This window comes from Oncorhynchus mykiss, chromosome 20 (genome assembly GCF_057628025.1).
Source record: "Oncorhynchus mykiss isolate SJ-2025 chromosome 20, ASM5762802v1, whole genome shotgun sequence".
Lineage (NCBI taxonomy): Eukaryota > Metazoa > Chordata > Actinopteri > Salmoniformes > Salmonidae > Oncorhynchus > Oncorhynchus mykiss.
Window position 1 is genome coordinate 6,334,947 of NC_143041.1, and position 11,514 is coordinate 6,346,460.

Here is an 11,514-nt window from a genome sequence, read left to right on the forward strand (position 1 = left end):
TTAGGAAGTGAAGCTCAGTTTCCACCTCATTTTGTGGGCAGTGTGCACATAGCCTGTCTTCTCTTGAGAGCCAGGTCTGTCTTCGGGCGGCCTTTCTCAATAGCAAGGCTATGCTCAGGCTGTGCATAGTCAAAGATGTTCTTAAATTTGTGTCAGTCACAGTGATCAGGTTATCTGCCACTGTGTACTCTCTGTTTAGGGCCAAATAGCATTCTAGTTTGCTCTGTTTTTTTGTAAATTCTTTCCAATGTGTCAAGTAATTATCTTTTTGTATTCTCATGATTTGGTTGGGTCTAATTGTGTTGCTGTCCTGGGGCTCTGTGGGGTCTTTCTCCCGCTGTCTGTCTGTCTGTCTGTCTGTCTGTCTGTCTGTCTGTCTGTCTGTCTGGCTGGCTGGCTGTCTGGCTGGCTGGCTGGCTGTCTGTGTCTTCTATAGCCAACTCCAGTACTCTCTCTCTCTCTCTCTCGCTCTCCTCTCAGAATATCTGTGGTGCTGAGAGACTTTGCACTGTGTGTTTTCATAATCATGTGGAAATTAGCCCCTCGTCGCCGATAAAATCCACAAATCCCTTCGCCTTCCCTCCGTCTGTCCAGACAGTAAGAATGAGGATTGTTAAAAAACTCTTGGAAACCACTGCCTCACCGTGTGTCGTTTATTTTCATTGCCAGAGAGGAAAATATGCTGCCTTTATGCACTGTTTGTGTTTGTGTATGTTAAAGATCCTCAGTGTTTGGCTTGTAAAACCTAACTCTCTCTAGTCCATTATTTCCAGCAGGCCCAACATTCATTCTCTGCCTTGAGTTGTTTGTCCTTACTGTAGTTTAGTACAATGCTAGTGATCTAGTGTGACTGACCGGGCATAGAACCCCGGTGTCTTGCATGGCACAATACTGTGGTATAGCCCACTGATCCTAAGCCTAGGCTGGGGGCTCTAACTTAGGCCCTAGCTAGTTTTCAGGTCTCAGGCAAGGTCACTTATCATACAAGCGTGGTTCATCTCCAGTACACTAGGTTCTACACGGTGTGGCAAAAGTACAGTATTGGTTTCTGTGTCGTCTCAATCTCCCCATCCTCTCCATCTCCCTGTCGCTCACCCACTCTCTCTTCACCCTTTCTCTTTCACCACTCCCTCGCTCTCCCTCTCCCACATCACATCAGAGCCATGCAGCAGCTCCCTCCAGGCAGGCGAGCAGATCCCCGATCCTGAGCCACGCTGAAATAAATCACAGGCTGTTTTAATCAGAGTGAAACAGAGCAGGCCTATAAACGATGGGCGAAACTTAGGTCAACTTCCCCTCCTTGCCCTCTTTTTCTCTCTCCCTCTATCCCTCTCTCCCTCTGTCTCTCTCTCTCTACCTATGAGTCTCGCTCTCTCTCTTGCTTTCCCTCCCTCAATTTGTCCCTCTCGCTCTCTAACTCTTTTCTTCTCTATCTGTCTTTATCTCTTTTTCCGTGTCCTTGACTGTGGGACGGACTCCTCCTGTAAACAAGCCAGGAATCACATTTTGGCATTCCTGAAACCACTCTGGATTTGATTTTACAACCCAATTAAAGCATGGCTGTAAATCATGGGTGCAGCGTTCCATTTGGTTTCTCTCTCTCTCTCCTCTCCTTTCTTCCTGTTTTCAGCGGGCACCTCGAGCAGAATTTAGTACTCCCCCGGGCCACAAACCAATATCTGAACAGGTCCCTTTAAAACCAATAAGGCAGAGAATGGGAGGTGCCTGACGAGGCTGTTTACGGGCCAGGGTAGACGCCACCCCGGGTGTCTCGTCTCCTCCCAGCTCGGTATGCCACATGCACACGCACATGCACACACTGTTGTGATAGCCTACCACAGACCCCCCCCTCAGTAGATCTACCTGCCAACAAAAAGTAGGCTTTTGATTCATAGGTAAAATCAATAGAGGAATACTCTGCCAGGCCAGCCTCACATTCATCTGAGGGGAGATGAATATGTCACGCAGAGTAGCAGAGGCGGCGACCGCCCGGCAACGGGAGGATTGTTTTTCATACCCATCGTACGTCCCAGACAGTAATTGCATAAGCTAATCAATCAAAAGGGATGGCAACGGTTTTCATTAACGGGACAACATGTTACTGGGGCCTGTCAGATGAGAGAGAAATGTATGTTAATGACTTATCAATAACTGGAGGCTGTATCTATGACGCACGGTAACGTAACAATGAATGACTGAATGGTTGACTCTCAAATGGCACCCTATTCCATATATCGTGCACTACTTTAGTCCGGGGCTCAAAGAGCTCTGGTCTAATATAGTGCACTATATAGGGAGTAAGGTGCCATTTGGGATGCACACAGGGACTGTCACTAAGCAGAGTTCCAGGCCTATTTTCCCTCTTTGAAATTAGAGCAAAGACTCCACTCATCTCTATAGGAAAGCCTGACACAATGAAGTGACTGGAAATTAGATTTTTTTTCTCCAAAGGCATTCAGTAGGCCGTCATTGTAAATAAGAATTTGTTCTTAACTGACTTGCCTAGTTAAATAAAGGTTAAATAAAAGAAATACATTAAATGTTTATTGTAACGTTTAGGCAGAAGTCGGAAATTAGTTGAAGGAAGTTGGAAAGCTTTTGAAGTGACAGTGGAAACAGACTTCTGACTCGAAAACTAAGCAGAGATGCAACAACTGTTACTAGACAGTGAAATTTCTATTCTGTTTCTCCCTTTGTTGATGGGCAGCATAAACTGCAGTGGGTAGTTAAAGTTATAGCACACACACCAACACACAGTTTTATATACATACAGTATCTGGGATTCTTTTATTAAGTGATTAATGTGGCAGGCACCTTACAAAGACTGGATGACAAAGTTAATTTGGCCCCGGTAGACGTGTCAGAGAAATTATGTTCCAAATTGTTGCAGTGGCCTCACAAAGGCTCCATTATGCAGGACTACGTCGTTCATCCTCCGGGCTGCTAAACTGAAGGCTCCCAGCTCTCTCTCTCTCTCTCTCTCTCACACACCACACACACTGTATTTCAAGAATTCTTGTCGTAATGTTGGAGGCGTCACCGACTGAGGCATGAGACTAATCAACCTTCAACTCAACTCTGAATGCCAAACAACTGCCAGGGCACTTTGACAAATAAAGGACACAGCCTTAAAAACCTATGGGTGAATTTGTGCTGTATCCATGTTATTGCTTTGTTTTGGTTTGAAGAGCGAGAGTTACATGGATGAAATTAGAAATGGCAATTAGCAAAACATAGAATGAGGAGGTCTGTAATGCATCAGAATTTCCGCATCCCACATAGCAAATGAGCGAATCACTTAAAATATGAATAGATGTATTTTTTCCCTCATTTTCTAGGGGTTGCGTGTTAGATTGGAATGCCTTGCTTTAAAGTTTTTCAAACAGCCATTATGAAAAGCTTCTCCACCTATCCATCTCCATGGTAGGACTACCTATCCAGGTCAGAGGGCACAAGAAGATCAGAACACACACCGTACACACTCTGAGACAGACATCTCAACAATGTGCTGCTTTATCCTTTCTCCACCTCATCCATTGACTGATTCAGAAACCTAGTCCTACTCCTCTGAGTTAACATGGAGGGGCATTGTTGATAACCTGCCCATGTATTGCTGACTCTACAATTCTACTGTTTTCAGTGGGGTGTGAAACACCAGATTGGTTCTGTTTGTGACATGTTGTTTCAGCAATGTCCTCACCAGAATACAATGTTTCCGTAGAGCGGAGTTTGAGACGAGCAGCCTCATCTGTGCATATATGGAAAGCTTCCTGAATAGTGTTAGATACATACAGTAGTTTCACAATTGTTTCTAACACACTCTCTCATACATAACAAGGTCAGCACTCTTGGCCTGAGTTGTCATCATTATTTGGCAAGTCTTGATGACCTTTTCAGTGAGTGAGTAATTAAGGTGAGAAGGTCCGTCAGAATGCCACTGGCAGTATGTTTAGCCATTGGTTTGTATTGGTCACATCAGTTCTGCGTGCGCGCACACACACACGCACGCACGCACGCACACACGCACACACGCACACACACACACACACACACACACACACACACACACACATCCTGCTGTTAACACAGATCAGTCTTCCTATAACTGCTCTTCGCCCCCCTGTCACACAGATGTCCTGTTATAATCATCCCCACTCAACAGTCCCGGTGGTTTAGAGAGGAACAGTAAAAACAGGGGGGGGGGGGGGGGAGATGAGGGAGACAAAAAGACAGAGGAGAGAGAGGAGAGAGTGGGAGAAAGAAAAAAAAAGTGTGTGAGCGAGAGAGAGAGGAGAAAGGAGGAGAGGGATCCCAATAGAAACATGCCCTAAAATGAACAGTAATATACCAGAGAGTGGGTTGCTACATGGGCCCTTATTGGATACATATGGTGACCGTGAATTTGTCCTTAGGTCTCCCTGATGCCTTCCCCAGCTGGCTGTGTGGCTCTGCTCTGCCTCTCTACTGTACCTGCTGGGTGATGGGACGCTCGCTGCCGGCCCTGCGGCAATATGATTGGTGTAATGGCAATGGTAACTCATTGCTCAGATGGGCGGCCTGGCCCGTGTTGTCATTATCTATGGGTATTATGGGTAATGAGTCGGTAGTGGTTACAAGGATACCTCCATCGGTGGCACTATAGATTCCCATGTAAGAGACCAGAGCTGGGTTCAAATACTCTTCCAAATCTTTCAAATGCTTTGAGGGTTTGGTCTTGCCTGTTTTCAGACTATATTATTGATCGATTAAGCCAGACAAGCTCAATCAATCACAAAATACAGTATTTCAGATGATTTTCGAATAGTATTTGAACCCAGGTCTGTAAGAGGGGTTGTCTGGTGAAACGTAATGGCCTCCTCTGGGGAAAGCAGCGTTAAACTGTGTGGTAGAAATACTGTACTGGATGGATGAGGTACAGCCCACAGAGGTAGACTCTGGGGCCTGGACGGGTTTGATGTGGTCTTTCCGGGGTTAAGGACCAGACAGGATATTTTCGTCATAATGTATGCCCACCTAAACCCTCATCAGCCACAGTATGCACACACACACACACACACACACACACACACACACACACACACACACACACACACACACACACACACACACACACACACACACACACACACACACACACACATTCCCTTGAACAGACAGACAATCTCTTTTACACTCAAATATAGTGGAAGTATGTTTGGAGAGCTTTTTGAGGCTACTCTCTCTGCAAACGACCCCTCTGTTTCACTATTGACTTTAATGTGGGTCCTTGTTTAACTTGTTACATGTTCTAGATAGGGCAAGAGGAGAAGTAAAGGCCCTGTGGCCCTGTGGGGGTTGTTGTGGGTAGGACAGTGAAAGGACTTCTGCTGGACTGTGTTTTACAGTATGGCTAGCATCTGCGTCAGAGACCAGTTCAGTGGCAGACCACATTTTCTCTCTCATCTCATGCCATGTGTTGGTTTATTTACTTGTCAATGAAGCTAATTTGAATGGGATTGGACAGCAATGTAACAGAAGGGTAACTACAGTATATTACTTCTATAGCACCTAAATTGGGTAATTAACACTAGAAAAAAAAAACTTTAAAGCCCTTAAGCCCTGTATTAACACATCACAAATCCGTCTTCTCTCTTTCTATTCTCTAATCCTTTGCTTAGTTTGTGTATGAGACGCCAGTTTAGAAGAACGAGACCAATGGTTAGTTCAACATGGGATTAAAGTAGGTGTGAAGTTGTGCGGCTCTGGATTTTAGAGTTTTACTTGATTGCATCCTCAGTGATTTAAATAGGGGATAATGGGTTTGACTTGTGTAAAAAAACTCTGAGGGGCTGAATGCAAGAATGTACTGTATATAACATTAAAGAGAGTATACTGTTGTCTGAGAGAAGCCAACAACACTATAACTCCTCACGTTGTATAATTTGAACTGAATCCTCACTAAGCAATACGTTATGATGACTCTGTAGTCAGTGGATATCTGATCATGGAAATATGTTTTAAATGTATACTGTATATTTGCAGTCTTTAATTTAAGTAGTAGAACTATTTTGACCTGTCAAAAGGAAGACACAATCCATGTCCTTTTTACGGCAAGATGAAAACATGCAATGTCTTGGATTCTGTTTTTCACTCCAGAAATAGTTCCATTCATTAATTCTTCAATTGTTTTAACAAACAGATGACATATCTCATGCCAGGAATCCCAGTTCATGCCTAGACTGTCATGGAAGACCCCCAACGAGGAATTAGGTCAACAATGGAAAAGATCTTAAACTCACCATCAAAAGCGTTTGCGGCCTGTAATTATTCTTTGGTCAAGCATTGTAGGACATTCTTTCTGTTTCAAGGTCTCACCGCAGAATACTGGCTGTCGCACGACACAGAGAGACACACGTCATTTTATGCTGCAGAAATTAGAAGAATGCATGGGAATAGAAAGAAAGGCTGACCTGAGTACTTTCCAAAAACAAAATGTGTTACAATGACAACAGAAAAACACATTGCCTGCCACAGTAAAGAGATGGGGACAGCATTGTAAATATTATGCTATCTGCTAGCGACTCCTCTATGACATTCTTTCGAAATAGCCGCTATATGGTGTTATGAAAACAATGGGGTCATGTGGGATTATGTTCACTACTAATCCACAACATTATCCTTTACACTGACACTAGATAGTAATACTTGCACTAGTGAGGGGAATTCCACATCATAACCATCATTTATTTTTTGTTGCCAATAAATATTGCTGCCATCAAATGGTAGGAGAGGTGTATTTTATATACTCTCTTGTTCGCTGTTTGACTTTCTGAACACTTCCATAATTGCCAGACATTATTATGGCTAAGCAGACGAGCATGTACCCAGGGGGGTATTCAAATGATCCTCTATCTACCCCCTACCCGGCCACACTCCAGGGCTGGGCACCATGCCAACCCCCTGGGGTGCCAGAGAGGCATAGTGCACCTTGACCAGGACAGACGCACTTAACACCTCCCCCTAGTAGTAGAAACATCCCCAAACAAAAGAGAAAAAAGGAGACCTGACAACCTCTCCTCCATCTCTAACTACTTCTATCTCCCTGTCTCCTCCTCCGATCTCTCTTTCTCTGTTCTGCTTTTCAAACAGAACAAATTATGATTCATGTTGCTTTAATTAATATACAGCCACTAGATTAGAAAACGGGTGGTACAATTTTGTCCCTGAGCAGAGGTTTGGAGAGGAGTGTGTGTGTGTGTGTGCGTTCATGTGTATGTGTGTGCATGCATGTCTGTGTGTGTGTGTGTGTGTGTGTGTGTGTGTGTGTGTGTGTGTGTATATGCGTGTACAGTGAGTGTGTGTCTAGACCGGAGCTGTGTGAGGCAGACAGGTGGTGCTGATGAAGGCTGTGTGATTCACTCTGGACCTTATTTGCATACATATGACAACCATCTGTGCTAAAAGCCCCCTACGATGTCTCTATTAGGCTAAGCGCCACATGGCATCTCCCTCCCAGCCAGGGACATTACAGCAGCGTTGTAGCCACGTAGTAACTGCTACCGTAGCCTACCGGCAGCTTTACGTTATGAGCCAGCTGATGCCATCACCATCTAGTGAGAGGAGCTGGGCCAGGCTAGGGTTTGCTGTGATGGGCTGGGCTGGGCTTGGCTAGAGTGTGCTGTGCTAGGCTAGGGTGTGCTAGGCTCTGCTAGGCTAGGGTGTGCTGGGCTCTGCTAGGCTAGGGTGTGCCGGCCTGTGCTAGGCTAGGGTGTGCTGGGCTGGGCTAGGATAGGGTGTGCTGGGCTGGGCTAGGCTAGGGTGTGCTGGGCAGGGCTGTGCTAGGCTAGGGTGTGCTAGGCTAGGGCGTGCTGGGCTAGGGTGTGCTGAGCTAAGCTAGGCTGTGCTTAGCTAGGCTGTGCCTGGCTGTGCTAGGCTAGGGTGTGCTGAGCTGGGCTAGGCTAGGGTGTGCTGAACTAGGCTAGGCTGTGCTGGGCTGGGCTGTGCTAGGCTAGGGTGTGCTGGGCTGGGCTGGGCTGTGCTAGGCTAGGCTGTGCTGGGCTGGGCTGTGCTAGGCTAGGGTGTGCTGGGCTGGGCTGGGCTGTGCTAGGCTAGGGTGTGCTGGGCTGGGCTGTGCTACGCTAGGCTGTGCTGGGCTGGGTTGGGCTCCTCTTATAGTTTTGACAGGGCAACATGGGGCTCCATACCAGTTCCACTGATGTCATACACAGAAACAAAGGCTAATGCATGGTCAGGATTTACAGGGTGAAGGGATGATTTCAGAAAAAGTAGCACACACACACACTTGTATAGAACGTACTGTACTTCAACAGCACACTCAAACTGAAACCAAATCTGGTACTTGACACTGAAAAGCTCATGTACTGCATTTTCCACTACGGACCACCTTTGATAATATGGCACCTGTTAACTCAGTGGTAATCCACTAAGTGGCTGACTGTCAAGTCCCACTGGATATCTTCTCAGGCACCTGAAAAATCACCCAATCGGCCCTTTTAGGTCCAATCACCAACCTGGTAAAATAGACGTCATAATAAATAAACAACCAAAACAAAGATGAATTCCACTCAGGGGGAAATTGATGGGAAATGACCCATAATGGTGATTTAGAAAACTCTAGGTGGAATGCCTTAACTGCAATGACAGTTCAATGCATGGGGATGCATAAAAATGACTGTTGTTTTAAAATGTTCTTTCCCAAAGCAAAATATTATTTTGTGCTTGACAGGGGCCTGGGAAAGGCACTGAGGGGGATGTACTCAGTCAATAAGGAATAGATTGGTGGGCTCAGGGGGGCAGCAGGTGCTCATAGTCCAGTTTTACATAGGCTAAATCCCAAATAGCACCCTATTCTCTATGTAGGGAACTACTTTTGACCAGGGCCCTTGAGGCTCTGGGATGAAAGTAGTGCACTATGTAGGGAATAGGATCCCATTTGGGATGCAAGCATCGTCCATGCTTACATAGTAAATGTTAGGGAGGAACAGGGCACAATACCAGGCATTGTCAAAGAGGACTGAGTACTGGAGGTCCAAAACACAATTATCTGCTGGTCCCCAGTAGTGAAGATAATGATGGCCATTAAGACCAGAGTTGATGTTTTCACCAGGAATTACCCACTCCACTAGCCGCTTGAATGTGCTGTTTTGTCATTGTCTTGTTATTTCATACATTACACCAGAATCACTTTCAAGGTAGATTATATCTTCTTTGTTATCAGTGCTGTCTTTCTCTTCAAGTTGTTGAAGTGTCTTTTGTTGTTGTATGACTTTGAAGTTGTTGTTCGACAGTTGGTGGTCGATTTCACAAATCAATTTATTTCAAAACTATGGTGGTCGCCAGACCCCTGGTGATAACATCACAACGACAGACTGTGAGGTTAAGGACAACACTCCACAGAAATATAGCAGACCTTTACTGTAAAGTAAGGTGTTAGGCTGGATAGGAGGGGGAAACCTACACCTATGGGGAAGGAGGGGTGAACTGATACTATTGAGACAGAGCATAACCAGACCAGTGAGAGTATCAGACACAGAAAGTTAATGAATGCCTCCTTTAAGGGAAAACTGCCAACATCAGCACTCTCCCTTTACTGCAGAGAACTCACTATTATACTCAAATTTCCCTCAACTATGTATAAAGAAAACAATTTCTAACTGTATGTCTTGGAGATACATTAAAGTCCCTAAAGTGATCGAGTCTGAACTGGGATACGTCCCAAATGGTGCTCTATTGCCTATGTACAGTAGTGCTTTTGACCAGGGCCGATAGAATTCTGTTCCAAAGTAGGGCCCTACATATGGAATAAGGTAACATTTGGGACACAACCCTGAACTATGCACCACTGTCTGCTGCTAGCCTTATAACTCTCTCATGTAACAGACTGGAGGGGCTGATAAAAACACTCTCTCTGTCCTTTATTTCCCTCAGGGATTCCCTTCATTCCCCTCATCACCCAGTCAAAGGGATACATACGCCAGATACTACGGTTGTGTCTCAAATGGCATTCTATTCCTTAGTGCCCTACTTTTGACCAGAGACTATAGGGTTCTGGTCAAAAGTAGTGGACTAAAGGGGAAATAGGCCAGGGTGACATTTGGGACATTTGGGAAGCCTCACGGTGCATCTTGCCCAAGGTTGTTTTAAATGATATGCCACGAAGAGCACTTTGAGCCTGAGGAGGTCACTGTGAGTTGTTTAGGTTTGTTTTGGGACCGGGAGAGTGTTGAGGCAGATTAATTATTGGACGGCCATGCAGGTCTTCCCATTCACCCTCACATCACCTTTACTTGCTAATATCCTGGTGGGGGGCAGGACTCCTTAATAAGCACTGAGCAGAAGAAAGGCTTTTATAGGAGATAGAGACAAGGAGAGGAGGGAGGGAGGGAACGTTCTGTTCTGTGGAGAGACAGAGAGAGAGAGAGTGATCGAGACAGAATAAAACACAGTTCCAGTGAATGTTCCCACCCTTACACTTTGTAGATTCCCTTTTATTTTCTGTATAAGAAACCTGTTCAGCCATAATGTAAGTATATATTTGTTTTATTTAACTAGGCAAGTCAGTTAAGGACAAATTCTTATTTACAGTGACGGCCTACCCCGGCCAAACCCGGACGATGCTGGGCCAATTGTGCGCCACCCTATGGGACTCCCAATCACGGCCGGATGTGATACAACCTAGATTCAAACCAGGGAATGTAGTGACGCCTCTTGCACTGAGATGCAGTGCCTCAGACCGCTGCACCACTCAGGAGTCCTAGTATAAAGCATTAAGTATAAAGTTGTGTATAGAACGTACCAAACATTAACTCAACACTACCGTAACATTTCAGTGACAGTCCTAGCCAGGTAGGGTGGTGGAGATTTAATTTAAGGTCTCCCCACCTATAGCACAGGCGCCCCCCAGGTCTCTCGTTGGCCCCCTCCCCAGGCCCGTCATTGGCCCTAATCCCGTTACGTAATGTTTTCTTGATGGTGTGCCCAGCTGAAAATCAATTAACAAGTACTGTAATCACCAAGTGCAGGAAGACTTCTGGACGCCATCCAAGCCACTTAATTTGTTCCTGAATGGAGGAGAATTATACTCTCCTTACACTTTCACTCTCCTCTCTGTTGATTTTTCTTGTGAGTCCATTGAAAAGACATACTGTGCTGATACTGGTCAAACATGAAGCTGTTCCAAAAATGTTTTCAAAACCCCCTGACCCTCGTATGATCTAATCATTGATTTTCTCGGTTCTTGGATGTTTCGTCTGGGGGTGTCTACGCAATGTGCTGCTAACTCTCAAAACGCCTTCGTACATTCTCCCCTTCCCTACTCCCCCTCGTCAAACTACTTCAAACTACTCCTCCTTTGTCTCTTTCTTTGGCCTACAGGTTTCCAAACGGGTTCTGTGGCTGTCCCCATAGGAGAACCTTTTTTGTTCCAGATAGAACCCTTTTTCCATCCAGGTAGAACTCTTTTGGGTTTCATGTAGAACCCTCTGTGGGAAAAGAGTTCTACCCGGAACCAAAAGG